This window comes from Scyliorhinus torazame, chromosome 5 (assembly GCF_047496885.1).
Source record: "Scyliorhinus torazame isolate Kashiwa2021f chromosome 5, sScyTor2.1, whole genome shotgun sequence".
Taxonomy (NCBI): domain Eukaryota; kingdom Metazoa; phylum Chordata; class Chondrichthyes; order Carcharhiniformes; family Scyliorhinidae; genus Scyliorhinus; species Scyliorhinus torazame.
This window is the reverse complement of record NC_092711.1, coordinates 140737058-140751261: the sequence shown is the minus strand read 5'-3', so window position 1 is coordinate 140751261 and position 14204 is coordinate 140737058.

Below are 14204 nucleotides of genomic sequence, written 5' to 3'. Positions count from 1 at the left end.
GCATGTGCAAGGGAGAGGGGAAGTTGCGTCTGTGCGCGGGGGGCGGGGGGGGGCGGAGATCAACTGACCTTCCTGCTGAGGTCTTGGCCAATGGGAAGAATTAGGACTGGAAGGACTCCTCCTCCAACCAATCAGAGCGCGGGCTTTGTGAGAACGAGGGATTGAGCTTCACACAAACTGAAACTCCCTCCCGTCTCCAACATCTGTGAGTCAAACACTTTCTTTTCTCCCCCTTTCCATTTCTTTTCTCATTCTGACCTTCAATTGGTCAATTGCAGCAACTGAAGGGAAAGGAAGTGAATCCAGGGAGGGTGCAGACTCTGCAAAGTTTGGCCCAGGTCTCTCTCTCTCTCTCTCTCTCTCAAAGACATTGACATCCTTTGCTCCCTCAGCTTGACACATTTATTTGTCTGGCTAAAAGGATGGTCTCTTTCCCAATGTTCACAATTAAAGGGCTGGTTTCCCCAGGAGATGGCTGACATTTAAGGGGTCAGTAAATTAAGATCAGACAGAGATATGTCTAGTGTTTTTATATGGTACAGATTAGATACATTATTTATGGTTCCGTAACATAGGAATTAGCAGCAGATGTAGGCAATTCAACCCCTCGAGCCTGCTCCGTCGTTCAATCAGATCATGGATGTTCTCTTCCTGTTCTCAAATCCACCTCCCCACCTGTTCCCTATATCTCTTTAAACTCGCCACCACAGTAGCACACTGGTTAGCACTGTTGCTTCACAGGTTCGAGCCCCGGCTTGGGTCATTGTGCAGACTCTGCACGTTCTCCCCGTGTCTGCGTGAGTTTCCTCCGGGTGCTCCGGTTTCCTCCCACAAGTCCCGAAAGACGTGCTATTAGGTAATTTGGACATTCTGTATTCTCCCTCTGTGTATCCGGACAGGTGCCGGAGTGTGGCAACTGGGGGCTTTTCATGGTAACTTTTCATGGTAACTGTATGTTCTATGTTCTATTACAGTGTTAATGTAAGCCTACTTGTGACAATAAAGATTATTAAATTTAAACCTGTTTTTTAAAATCAGAAATATGTCTATCTCCTTCTTCAAACCATTTAATGACTCAAACTCCACCGCACTGTGTGGCAGTGAGTTCCACAAATTCACCACCCTCTGCGAGAAGCAGTTCCTTCTCATCACAAAGAACAAAGAAATTTACAGCACATTAAAAAGGCCCTTCGGCCCTCCAAGTCAAGCCTGCGCCGACCATGCTGCCCGTCTAACCCAAAACCTTCTACACTTCCGGGGTCCGTATCTCTCTATTCCCATCCTATTCATGTATTTGTCAAGACAACCCTTAAACATCACTATCGTACCTGTTTCCACCACCTCCTCCGGCAGTGAGTTCCAGGCACCCACTACCCTCGGTGTAAAAGAACCTGCCTCGTACCTTGCCCCTCACATCTTCAACTTATGTCCCCAAGAAATTGACCCTTCCATCCTGGGAAAAAGCTTCTGACTATCCACTCAGTCCACACCCCTCATAATTTGTCGACTTCTACCAGGTTGCCTTCAACCTCCGTCATTCCAGTGAGAATAATCCAAGTTTATCCAACCTCTCTTCATAATGCCCTCCATACCAGGCAACATCCTGGTAAACCTCTTCTGCACCCTCCACATCCTTCTGGCAATGTGACGACCAATATTGAACACTATATTCTAAGTATGGCCTAACTAAGGTTCTATGCCGCTGCAGCATGACCTGTCAATTTTTATACTCAATGCCCCGGCCAATAAAGGCAAGCATGCCGTATGCCTTCCCGACTACCTTCTCCATCTGCATTGCCACTTTCAGTGACCTATGGACCTGTACAGCCAGATCTCTCTAACTGTCAATACTCTTAAGGGCGCTGCCATTTGCTGTATATTTCCCACCTGTATTAGAGCTTCCAAAATGCATTACCTCACATTTGTCCAGATTAAACTCCATTTGCCATTTCTCCGCCCGGGTCTCCAACCGGCCTGCTGTATCCCCTGACAATCCTCATCACTATCCGCAATTCCACCAACCTTTGTGTCATCCACAAACTTACTAATCAGACCAGTTACATTTTCCTCTCAATCATTTATATACACTACAAACATGAAAGGTCCCTGTAGAACACCACCAGTTACAGCCCTCCATTCAGAAAAGCACCCTTCCACTGCTACCCTCTGTCTTCTATGACTGAGCCAGTTCTGTACCCGTCTTGCCAGCTCACCTCCGATCCCGTGTGACTTCACCTTCTGTACCAGTCTGCCATGAGGGGCCTTGTCAAAAACCTTATTAAAGTCCATGTAGACAGCATCCACTGCCCTACCTTCATCAAACATCTTCATCACTTCCTTGAGAAACCCAATAAAGTTAGTGAGACACGATCTCCCCTTCACAAAACCATGCTGCCTCTCGCTAATACGTCCACTTGCTTCCAAATGGGAGTAAATTCTGTATCGAAGAATCCTCGCCAACAATTTCCCTACCACTGACGTAATTTCCTGGATTAATCTTGCTACCTTTCTTAAACAAAGGAACAACATTAGCTATTCTCTGCTCCTCTGGGAGCTCGCCTGTAGCCACTGAGGATACAAAAATTACAAAGATTACATCTCAGTTCTAAATCTACCGCCTTTCAAACTATACCTGTGACCTCTCATTCTAGATTGCCCCACAAGGGGGAACATTTGGTCCATGTTTACTTTATCAATCCCTTTTAGTATTTTATACGCCTCAATCAGATCCCCTCTCATCCTTCTAAACTCTAGTGAGTATAAAGCCCAAACTGTTTAATCTCTCTTATATGTCAACCCTTTCCTCCCCAGAATCAATCATGTGAACCTCCTCTGAATTGCCTCCAAGGCCACCACATCCTTCCTCAAACAAGGAGACCAAAACTGGACACAATACTCCAGATGTGGTTTCACCAACACCCTGTACAATTGCAACAACACTTCTCTACTTTTATACTCCAGTCCTTTTGCAATAAACGCTGACATTCCATTTGCCTTTTTAATTCCAGGCTGTACCTGCATACTGATTTTCTACGATTAATGAACAAAGACACCCAGATTCCTCTGCCCAGGCGCATTTTGAATCTGCTTTCCATTTAGATAATAATTTGCCTTTCTATTTTTTTGGCCAAAATGGATAACCTCTCACTTATCCACATTAAACTCCATCGCCAATGTTTGGCCCAATCTCTGAGTCTATCTACATCTGTCTGTAAAATCTTTATCTCCTCTTCACTGCACCTCGATTCTACACCGGCGGCAGCACTTAGTCTCCCGAATGGAGAATGCAGCCCAGTATCTGCTTATTTACTCCATCAAAACACCTCAAGGTGAATTCTCCACTGGTGGGATTTTCTATTGTGTCGACAGCACATCCCCGCCCGCAGGCTTCCCGGCAGCATGGAGGGGCTACAATGGGAAATCCCATTGGCCAGCACCGGGAATGGAGATTCTACTGTCGAGAAACACGCGACTGGGGAGGTGGAGAATTCACTCCCTCAGATGGCCGGAATTCTCCGGGATGGCTTCAATGGGAAATCCCATCGACAAACAGCGGGAAGAAAGAATCCCGCCGCCCTTGAATGGCGCGCTGCTGAGAAACACGTGACTGGGGCACCGGAGCATCCAGCCCATTGAACACTTCGATTAACTCCCCCCAATCATTCCTGCTCCAAGAAGAATAAACCAACCTTCTTGAGTTTGTCCACGAAACAGAAGTTCCTCATTCCTTTTCTATATTTTGTATCATGGTTCTGCCATCACATTGAGAAAATGAAACCTCACTTGTGATAAAATCCAGAGGGCCGGATCTTGAGGAGGTTCATACTGAGCAATAAGAGACCTGGCTCAGGTCACTGCATTCAACAAATGGCTGAGGAGGAACAAGTTCTCAATAGTTAATGAGCAGATAAAGGTGGATAGATGGTGGGGCAATTACTTCTGTTTACAGTAGGGCTGTAAACCTATAAAGGTAGCGCATTGTGAGAGACAAACAGTGATCTACACTGTTGGGCCTTAACCCAGCTGCAGTTGGGTATCAGAGCAGGCAACTAAAAACAGCTGCTCCCTTCTCTGCTGCCCACACAGATGATTTACAATAGTCACTGACCTCTCACCCCATGCTCATCCCTGCATCTGAGAGAGGTGATAGGATTTTAGACCCTTGAGCCTTGACAGCAATCCAAACATGTTCTCTCACTGATCTGCAATGTTTATTGCCTGGAATTAACAATCCAGATAAAATACATTATTATTATTTCTACTCTTGTAATATTGTGCTGTAGCTACGTTATATATTTCCAGTCATCTCCTCCCCCAGAGGGTTGTTGGTCTCTGGATTTCTCTTCCACAGGGACCAGTGGAGTATGGGGGTCACTGAATATATTCACCGCTGAGTTGGACAGATTTCTGATTGACCAGGGAGTCGAGGGTTATGGGGAACAGGCAGGAAATTGGAGAGAAAGCTGAGAGGAGGGATTTCATCACTCAAGAATGTGATGAATTCATCACCACCAGTCAGATCTCTCACTCTCTCAGAGGGCAAAGCAGACTCTGGTCCTCTGGGTCTTTGGCGACTCTTAATTTCACAGTCATACAACAAACATAGATTCCTTTAAGGAGCAAAAATCCAACAAGAAAAGTGATGCAACCGTGGCTAACAAGATTCCATTAGATCAAAGTAAGAGGTTCATAAAGTGGCCAAAATAGTCGTAAGCCTGAGGATTGGGAACTTGTTTTAGAATTCAGCAAAGGAGGACCAAGAAACTGATAAAGAGAAAATAGAATATGCGAGCAAACTGGGGAGAACTGGAAAAGCTCCTACAGGAATGTGAAAAGGAAAAGATTAGCAACATTCCAGGCAGAGACAGGAGAGTTTATAATGGGGAATAAGGAAATGGCAGAGAAACTAAACAATGTGAGTCTGTCTTCACAGAGGAAGATACAGAAACTATCCCAAAAACACGAGAGAACCAAGGGACTAGCGAGCACGAGGAACTGAAAGAGATTAGTATCAGTGAAAAAGTAGTACTGGCAAATTAGTGTTGAAAGTTAATAAATCCCCAAAAGCTGATGATCTACATCCCAGAGTGTTGAAAGAGGTGGCTGTAGAGATAGTGAACACATTGGTGATCATCTTTCAAAATATAATGTGGAAAGATGTCAGGTTATGCATTTTGGTAGGAAGTCGGAAGAATGGAGGCACAGACTATTTTCTAAATGGGAAAAGGCTGAGTAAATCAGAAGCACAAAGGGACTTGGGAATCTTCGTTCAAGATTCTCTGAAGATTAACATGCAGGTTCAGTCGGCAGTTTAGGCAAATGCAATGTTAGCATTCATGTCGAGGGAGCTAGAATGCAAGAGTTGGGATGTACTTCTGAGGCTGTATAAGGCTCTGGTCAGAACCCATTTGGAGTATTGTGAGCGGCTTTGGGCCCTGTATCTAAGGAACAATGTGCTGGCCTTGGAAAGGATCCAGAGGAGGTTCAGAAGAATGAACCTCGGAATAAAGAGCTCATCATACGAGGAGTGGTTGAGGACTCTGGGTCTGTACCAGTTGGAGTTTAGAAGGATGAGGGGGGATCTTACTGAAACTTACAGGATACTGCGAGGCCTGGATAGAGTAGACGTGGAAAGGATGTTTCCACTAGTTGGAAAAACTAGAACCAGAGGACACCATCTCAGACTAAAGGGACGATCCTTTAAAACAGAGATGAGGAGGAATTTCTTCAGCCAGAGGGTGGTGAATCTGTGGAACACTTTGCCACAGAAGGCTGTGGAGGCGAAATCACGGAGTGTCTATAAGACAGAGATAGATAGGTTATTGATTAATAAGGGGGTATGGGGTGATGGGGAGAAGGCAGGAGAAAGGAGATGAGAAACATATAGGCCGTGATTGAATGGCAGAGCAGACTCGATCGGCCGAATGGCCTTATTCCGCTCCTATTCTGGTCTCAAAATATAGATTCTGAAATGGTTCCTGAGGACTGGAAGGTGGCAAATGGAACCCCACATTTCAAGGAGCAAAAGAGAAAATGAGGACCCACAGACCCATTAGCCTGACATCAGTAGGAGGGAAAATGCTACAATCTATTATAAAGGATGTGATAACATACGGATTAGGAGCAGGAGTAGGCCACTCGGCCCCTCGAGCCTGCTCCATCTTTCAATAAGTTCCCGGCTGATCTGATGTAACATCACCTCCACATTCCCGCCTATCCACCAATAACCTTTCACCAGGTTGCTTCTCAAGAATCTATTCAGCTCTGCTGGCCAAGGAATGAAGACTCCCGAGGCCGAGTTCCAAGGAAATTACTGTCAAAGAAGGAGCCAGAGAGGGTTACGCTTCTACAGACTGATCACCCACATGAAGTTGTAAAAGCCAATGTCTTCAAAGTTATTCAGTAAATATTTTTCATTGAATAAACTTCTTTTTAATTTACTGTTCAGGGAATTCTGCCTTTGTCTTAATTGGTAAAAGTCTTGTCTGATCAAAGTGAATTTGTTAAATGGTAAGTTGGGAATGGCTGAAATCAATTAAGTTCCAGATAATAGCAACAACAACAATAATCTTTATTGTCACAAGTAGGCTTACATTAACGCTGCAATGAAGTTAGGATGAAAAGCCCCTAGTCGCCACATTTCGGCGCCTGTTCAGGTACACAGAGGGAGAATTCAGAATGTCCAATTCACCCAACAGCACATATTTCGGAACTTGTGGGAGGAAACCGGAGCACCCGGAGGAAACCCACGCGGACACGGGGAGAACGTGCAGACTCCACATAGACAGTGACCCAACCCGGTGATCGAACCTGGGACCCTGGAGCTGTGAAGCAACAGTGTTTGTTACCCACTGTGCTACCGTGCTGCCCGAATAATAATCTTATTATTGTCACAAGTAGGCTCACTTTAACACTGTAGTGAAGTTACTGTGAAAATTCCTTAGTCACCCCATTCCGTCGCCTGTTCGGATACAGAGGGAGAATTCAGAATGTTCAATTCACCTAACAAGCACGTCTTTCGGGACGTGTGGGGGGAAACCGGAGGAAACCCATGCAGACATGGGGAGAACGTGCAGACTCCGCACAGACAGTAACCAAAGCCAGGAATCAACCTAGGACCCTGGCGCTGTGAAGCAACAATGCTAACCACCGTGCCGCCAAGATCAGACAACAAATCTTCAATTTAAAAACTTGCATTTCTATAGCGCCTTTTACACCCACAGGGCGTCCCAAATGCTTTACAGCCAATGAAGTGCACTGTTGTAATGAGGCCAATTTACACACAGCAACATCCCATACACACAAATGCGAAAATGAGCACATGATCTGTGCTAAAGCGAATCCCATCTCTTTAAATACATATACAGGGAAGAGGCTTAATAAAATCTGTACATTTTAAAATATATTTTATTCCAAACATTTTCAAAAAACATCCCCACAGCACAACAAAACATTTTCAATTTTCTCCCTTTTAATCCCCACGCCCCACGACAAACAAATCCTCAAACATGTACAAAAACAGCCTCCACCGTCCTATAAACCCCTCCCTCCGATTCCCTAAGGACTTAATTTTCTCCAACCTGAGGAACTCGGAGCTCCCCCATCCACACCGTGACCCCCGATGGCGCCGCCAACCTCCAATATAACAGAGTCCATCACCGGGTAAACAGAGAGGCGAAGGTCACAACGTCGACCCCCTTCCCCTCCTCACCCGGCACCTGCGACACCCCAAAACTCACCACCATAGTGTCCGTGTCAGCTTCACCCCCACAATCCCCAACAGACTCTGGAACACCGCCTCCCTGAAGCTGTCCACACCTCACACCACACATCCACCACTTCCGGGAAGAACCCACTCATTTGGGCCCGAGTTGTATGGGCCCTGTGTACCAGCTTGAAATGTTGAAGGTTCATCCTTGCGCAGGAAGATGTTGAATTGACTCTGCGCATTACTGCACTCTTAACTCCGCACCCCATCTCCATCCCCAATTCCTCCTCCACTCCTCCCACTTCATCCCTTTCACTAAGGCCTTCTCACCCGCCCCCCCCCCCCAACCACCATATATTCCCCCAATCCTTCCGTCCCCCCACACATCCTGAGCAACAACCTCTCCAGCAGCTGGGGAAATGAGGGCAGTGATGCACGATCAATGTCTACTAAAGCGAGGTTGTAGTCCAACTGAAGGCTTTAATATGCTAGATGTTTCCCCCAGCAGCTCAGGTACAGAAAGAAGGCTGCTGGGGTGTCACGGGCTCTTATACCCTGCCTTGAAGGGCGGAGTTACCACACAGCTTGTCCAATAGGAAACATACAATATCTACCAATGGTGTTCCAGCATTACCAGGTACCGTAATACCTCTACACAGACTACCACATTCACCCCCTGTTAAAAAAGAGTCCGGCGGGTGTGGTGGCCTGATATTACAACATGGTAACGTGGTAGAAATTATAGTTATGGAGGTACCGTAATATCTCCGTACAGCGTTTTGTAACTATTTACAGATTCATAATTTACTATACACTTTAAAATGAAGCAATCAGTCGATCAGGGGCCCTGGTCATCCTCTGTGATCGTCGAAGCTTCGGTGGTGACTCCGGTGGAGGCTCGGGCGTCTGTGACCCCGGGAGCGTGTCCTCAATCTCTGTGGCAGCTTCACCACCGCTAGACAGTGCTGGTAGGGAAAATGGTTGACCTGGGAAGGGAGTGTCTGCGGGGTGCGTTGGTGGGTGGGGGGGCCTAGACGGGGCCAGCGGAAGGACCGACCCTCCTGTAAGGTGCACTGGCGGGAGGGAGGGTGGGACTGGTGGCTGGGGTGTGCGTGGGGATCCGGCGGGTGCCAGGCCTCGTAGGGAGACCGTATCTTGTCGGCCGTCGGGGTACGCCACGTAGGCGTACTGGGGGTTAGCGCGGGGAAGATGAATCCTCTTGACCAACGGGTCCGACTTGTGCGACCGCACGTGTTTTCAGAGCAGGATGGGTCCGGGAGCTGCCATCCAGGTCGGGAGCGAGGTCCCAGAGGAGGACATCCTGGGGAAGACAAGGAGATGTTCGTGAGGTGTTTGGTTGGTCGTGGTACACAGCAGTGACCGGGTGGAATGGCGGGCATCCGGTAGGACTTCCAGCCAGCGGGAGACTGGGAGATTCCTGGACCGTAGGGCCAGTAGGACGGTCTTCCAGACCATTCCGTTCTCCCTCTCTACCTGTCCGTTACCCCGGGGGTTGTAACTGGTCGTCCGGCTCGAGGCGATGCCCTTGCTGAGCATGAATTGACGCAGTTCGTCGCTCATAAAGGTGGACCCCCTATCACTATGTATGTAAACGGGAAACCCGAACAGTGCAAAGCTGCTATGTAGGGCCTTGATGATGGTGGTTGCGGTCATGTCAGGGCAGGGGATGGCGAATGGGAACCGGGAACTCGTCAATCATGTTCAGGAAGTACGTGTTGTGGTCGGTGGAGGGGAGGGGGCCTTTGGAGTCCATGCTGAGGCATTCAAAGGGACGGGAAGCCTTTATCAGGTGCGCTTTCTCTGGCCGGTAGAAGTACGGTTTGCACTCCGTGCAGATTTGGCAGTCCCTGGTGGCTGTCCTGACCTCCTCGATGGAGTAGGGCAGGTTGCGGGTCTTGATAAAGTGGAAAAAGCGAGTGACCCCCGGGTGGCAGAGGTCCTCGTGGAGGGCTCGGAGGCGGTCCACTTGTGCGTTGGCACACATGCCGCGGGACAGGGATCAGGAGGCTCGTTTAGCTTCCCGGGACGATACAAGATCTCGTAGTTGCAGGTGGAGAGTTCGATCCTCCACCACAAGATCTTATCGTTTTTTATCTTGCCCCGCTGTGCATTTTCGAACATGAAAGCAACCGACCGTTGGTCAGTGAGGAAAGTGAATCTCCTGCCGGCCAGGTAATGCCTCCAATGTCGCACAGCTTCTACTATGACCTGGGCCTCCTTTCGACTGAGGAGTGGCGGATTTCGGACGCATGGAGGGTACGGGAGAAGAAGGCCACGGGTCTGCCCGCTTGGTTGAGGGTGGCCGCCAGAGCTACATCAGACGCAACGCTCTCGACCTGGAAGGGGAGGGACTCGTCGATGGCATGCATCGTGGTCTTTGCAATGTCTGCTTTGATGCGGCTGAAGGCCTGGCGGGCCTCTATCGACAGGGGAAAAACTGTGGATTGGATCAGGGGATGGGCCTTGTCTGCATAGTTGGGGACCCTCTGGGCATAGTGAGAGAAAAACCCTAGGCAGCGCTTCAGGGCCTTGGAGCAGTGAGGGAGGGGGAACTCCATAAGGGGGCGCATGCGTTGAGGGTCGGGGCCTATAACTCCATTTCGCACTACGTAGCCGAGGATGGCTAGGCTGTCGGTGCTAAACACGCATTTATCCTTGTTATATGTAAGGTTAAGGATCTTTGCGGTCTGGAGGAATTTTCGGAGGTGGTGTCGTGGTCCTGCAGGTCGTGGCCGCAGATGGTGACATTATCGAGATACGGGAATGTTGCCTGTAAACCGTACCGGTCAACCATTCGGTCCATCTCGCGCTGGAAGACCGAGACCCCGTTGGTGACACCGAAGGGAACCCTTAAGAAGTGATAGAGCCACCCATCTGGCTCGAAGGCAGTGTATTTGCTGTCACTAGTGCGGATGGGGAGCTGGTGGTAGACGGACTTAAGGTCCACCGTGGAGAAGACCTTGTAATGCGCGATCCTGTTTACCAGGTCGGATATGCGGGGGAGAGGGTACGTGTCCAGCTGCGTAAACCTGTTGATGGTTTGACTGTAGTCGATGACCATCTTATGCTTCTCCCCGGCCTTTACCACCACTACTTGAGCTCTCCAGGGACTGTTGCTGGCTTCAATGACTCCTTCCCTCAGTAGCCTTTGGACCTCTGACCTAATAAAGATCCGATCCTGGGCACTGTACCGTCTGCTCCTGGTGGCGACGGGTTTGCAATCCGGGGTGAGGTTCGCAAACAGGGAAGGCGGGTCGACCTTAAGGGTTGCGAAGCCGCAAACAGTAAGGGGGGGGTATAGGGCCGCCAAATTTGAAAGTTAGACTTTGGAGATTACACTGGAAATCTAAACCCAGGAGTGTAGCCGCGCAGAGGTGGGGAAGGACGTGGAGCCGGTAATTTTTAAACTCCCTTCCCTGGACTGTGAGGTTTGCTACACAAAACCCCTTTATCTCTACTGAGTGGGAACCGGAGGCTAGGGAGATTTTTTGATTAACGGGGTGGACGAGGAGAGAACAGCGCCTTACCGTGTCGGGGTGTATGAAGCTCGCCGTGCTCCCAGAGTCGATTAGGCAGGACGTCTCGTGCCCGTTGATTAGTACTGTTGTTGTAGCAGTTGAGAGTGTTCAAGGTCGGGACTGGTCCAGGGTCACTGAGGCTAATCTCAGCAGTTGAGTGTTCTCTTCGGGCGGTGTGCGGTCAGCCAAGCTGGAGTCCTGGGGGTCCATCCAAGATGACAGCTCCCATTGGTTGCACATAGCTGGGGGTGCACAAAATGGTGGCACCCATCCATCAAACGTGGCGTCCGCAGGACAAGATGGCGGCGCCCAGGGGCCGCACGTGGGCCTGGAGGAGGAAGATGGCGGCACCCGCTGGCCGAACGGGGACCGTGGAGAGGTTTGTGGTGGCGGTCCGCATTCACCGCCGGCGACCGCACAGGCCTGGCATACCACCACGAAGTGGCTCTTTTTACCGCATCCGTTGCAGGTGGATGCGCGGGCCGGGCAGCACTGCCAGGGGTGCTTGGCCTGCGCGCAAAAGTAGCTGCGAGGCCCCCCAGGGTTGCCAGGCCACCTTGCAGCACAAGCTTGTGGGGGGATGGGGGATGTCTTGGGGTCGGCTGCGGAGGGGTTCCACGCTGCCCAGGGGGCTGCCGCGCGATCGGGAACGTAAGCGCGGGCGTTTCTGGAGGCCACATCCAGGGAGCCTGCAAGGGCCCGTGCCTCCTTGAGGCCTAGGGTGTCTTTTTCCAGCAATCGCTGGTGGATTTGGGAGGACAGCATACCTGCCACGAAAGCGTCCCGGATCAAGAATTCTGTGTGGTCGCTCGCCAAAACTTGCGGGCAGCTGCAGTTTCTCTCCAACACCAGGAGCGCACGGTAGAATTCTTTCAGCGATTCCCCAGGGATTTGTCGCCTCGTTGCTAACAGATGTCGGGCGTAGACCTGGTTTACCGGGTGAATATAATGTCCTTTTAGCAGCTCCATTGCTGCATCGAAGTCGTCCGCGTCCTCAATGAGGGTGTAAATTTCTGGGCTCACCCTCGAGTGCAGGACTTGCAATTTCTGTTCTCCCGTGGGTGTGTTTTCGGCCATTCTGCGATATCCTTTAAAACACGCCAGCCAGTGCTTGAATGTTGCCGCTGAGTCCGCCGCGTGGGGGCTGAGTTGCAGACACTCCGGCTTGATTCGGAGCTCCATCCTTTTAAATCTAGCTTATTAAATTGATGCGTTGTAGTCCAACTGAAGGCTTTAATAAGCTAGATGTTTCCCCCAGCAGCTCAGATACAGAAAGAAGGCTGCTGGGGCGGCATGGGCTCTTATACCCCGCCTAGCAGGGCGGAGCTACCATACAGCTTGACCAATAGGAAACATACAATATCTACCAAGGTGTTCCAGCATTACCAGGTACCGTAATACCTCTACACAGACTACCACAGGCAGTTCCGCCCGTACAAAACTCTACACCTGGCGAACCTAAACTCACCCCCCTCAGTAACTCAAACCTCTCTCACTACTTCTCCAAGTCCGCAAACATACCCTCCGCAAATAGGTCCCTAACCCGCAGTATCCCTTCCTCCTGCCACTTTCTATACATCTCATCTATCCCCCTCCACCCCGGCACAAACCTACGATTCCCACAGAGTGGGGCCAACACTGACATGGGCCCGAGTTTAAAGTGCTTCCTCAGCTGGTTCCAAATTCTAATTGATGATTCCACCACCGGGCTCCTTCCCGGGAAGAACAGTAACTGGGCCGTCACCAGGGCTCTCAGAGTCGTCACCTTACACGAGTTCTCCTCCAACCGAGCCCACTCCGAAACCGCCCCCCCGCTCCTGCCAACACATTCTTTCGGCATTTTCCGCCCAATAATAATGCGGCAAATTCAGGAGCGCCCCATTGCGCCAGGACCCTCCTAACCCTCAGCGTCCTGCCTGCCCAAACAAATTCCGATATTAACTCGTCCACCCTCCAAAAAAAGGCATTTGGGAGAAAGATTGGGAGGAACTGGAAGATAAGCAGAAATCTGGCAGTACAACCATTTTTACCACCTGCACCCTCCCTGCCAGAGTCAAGTGCAGGGAATCCCACCTTTTAAAGTCCCTTCCAACCTCCTCTACCAAGCCTGTCAGGTTCCACTTGTGCACTGGGCAGTCATGTGCCACCTGAATCCCCAAATACCGGAATCTGACCCCGCCATCTTCCATGGCAGAGCTCCTAAGTTCGCCCTCCATGCCGAAGCATTTACCAGAAAGACCTCACTTTTCCCAACATTCAATTTGTATCCTGAAAAGTTCCCAAATTTCCCCATGAGTCTCCCAATACTCTCCAGTCGTTTTGTCGCAAACAACAAGTCAAGTCATCGGCATACAGACACCCTGTGCCCCCTACTGCTCCTCACAATCCTCTGCCAATCAATGGAGGCACGTAAAGCTATTGCCAGGAGCTCGATCGCCAGCGCTGTTCGCAGTGGCGAGAGTGGGCACCCCTGTCTCATCCCCCATGCAACCCCAAATATCCAAAATTCATCCCATTTGCCCTCATGCTAGCCATGGGGGATGTGTACAATAGCCGCACACACGCCACAAATTTCGGCCCAAACCCAAACCTCCCAAGGGTTTCGAACAGGTATTGCTACTCTACTTGGTCAAAGGCCTTCTCCACGTCCATTGACACGATCACCTATGGCTCCTATCCCTCTGGGGAGGTCATCACTGCAGTCCCGTCTTGCCTTGGGCCACCTCAAAATCTTTTCCTTCTCCTGAAACTTGTGTGTACGCACAATCGCCGCCCGTGGCAGCTCCACCGCTCTTGGCTTCTGCCCCAAGAACCTGTGGGCCCGGTCCACCTCCGGGGCCTTGTCGAGAACTTTCTCCTCCATCAACTTTGCGAACATCTTCGCACATAGCCTGTGGCGCTCGTTCATTCAACTCGCTCCGGCAGGCCCAAAATACTCAAATTCTGCCACCGGGATC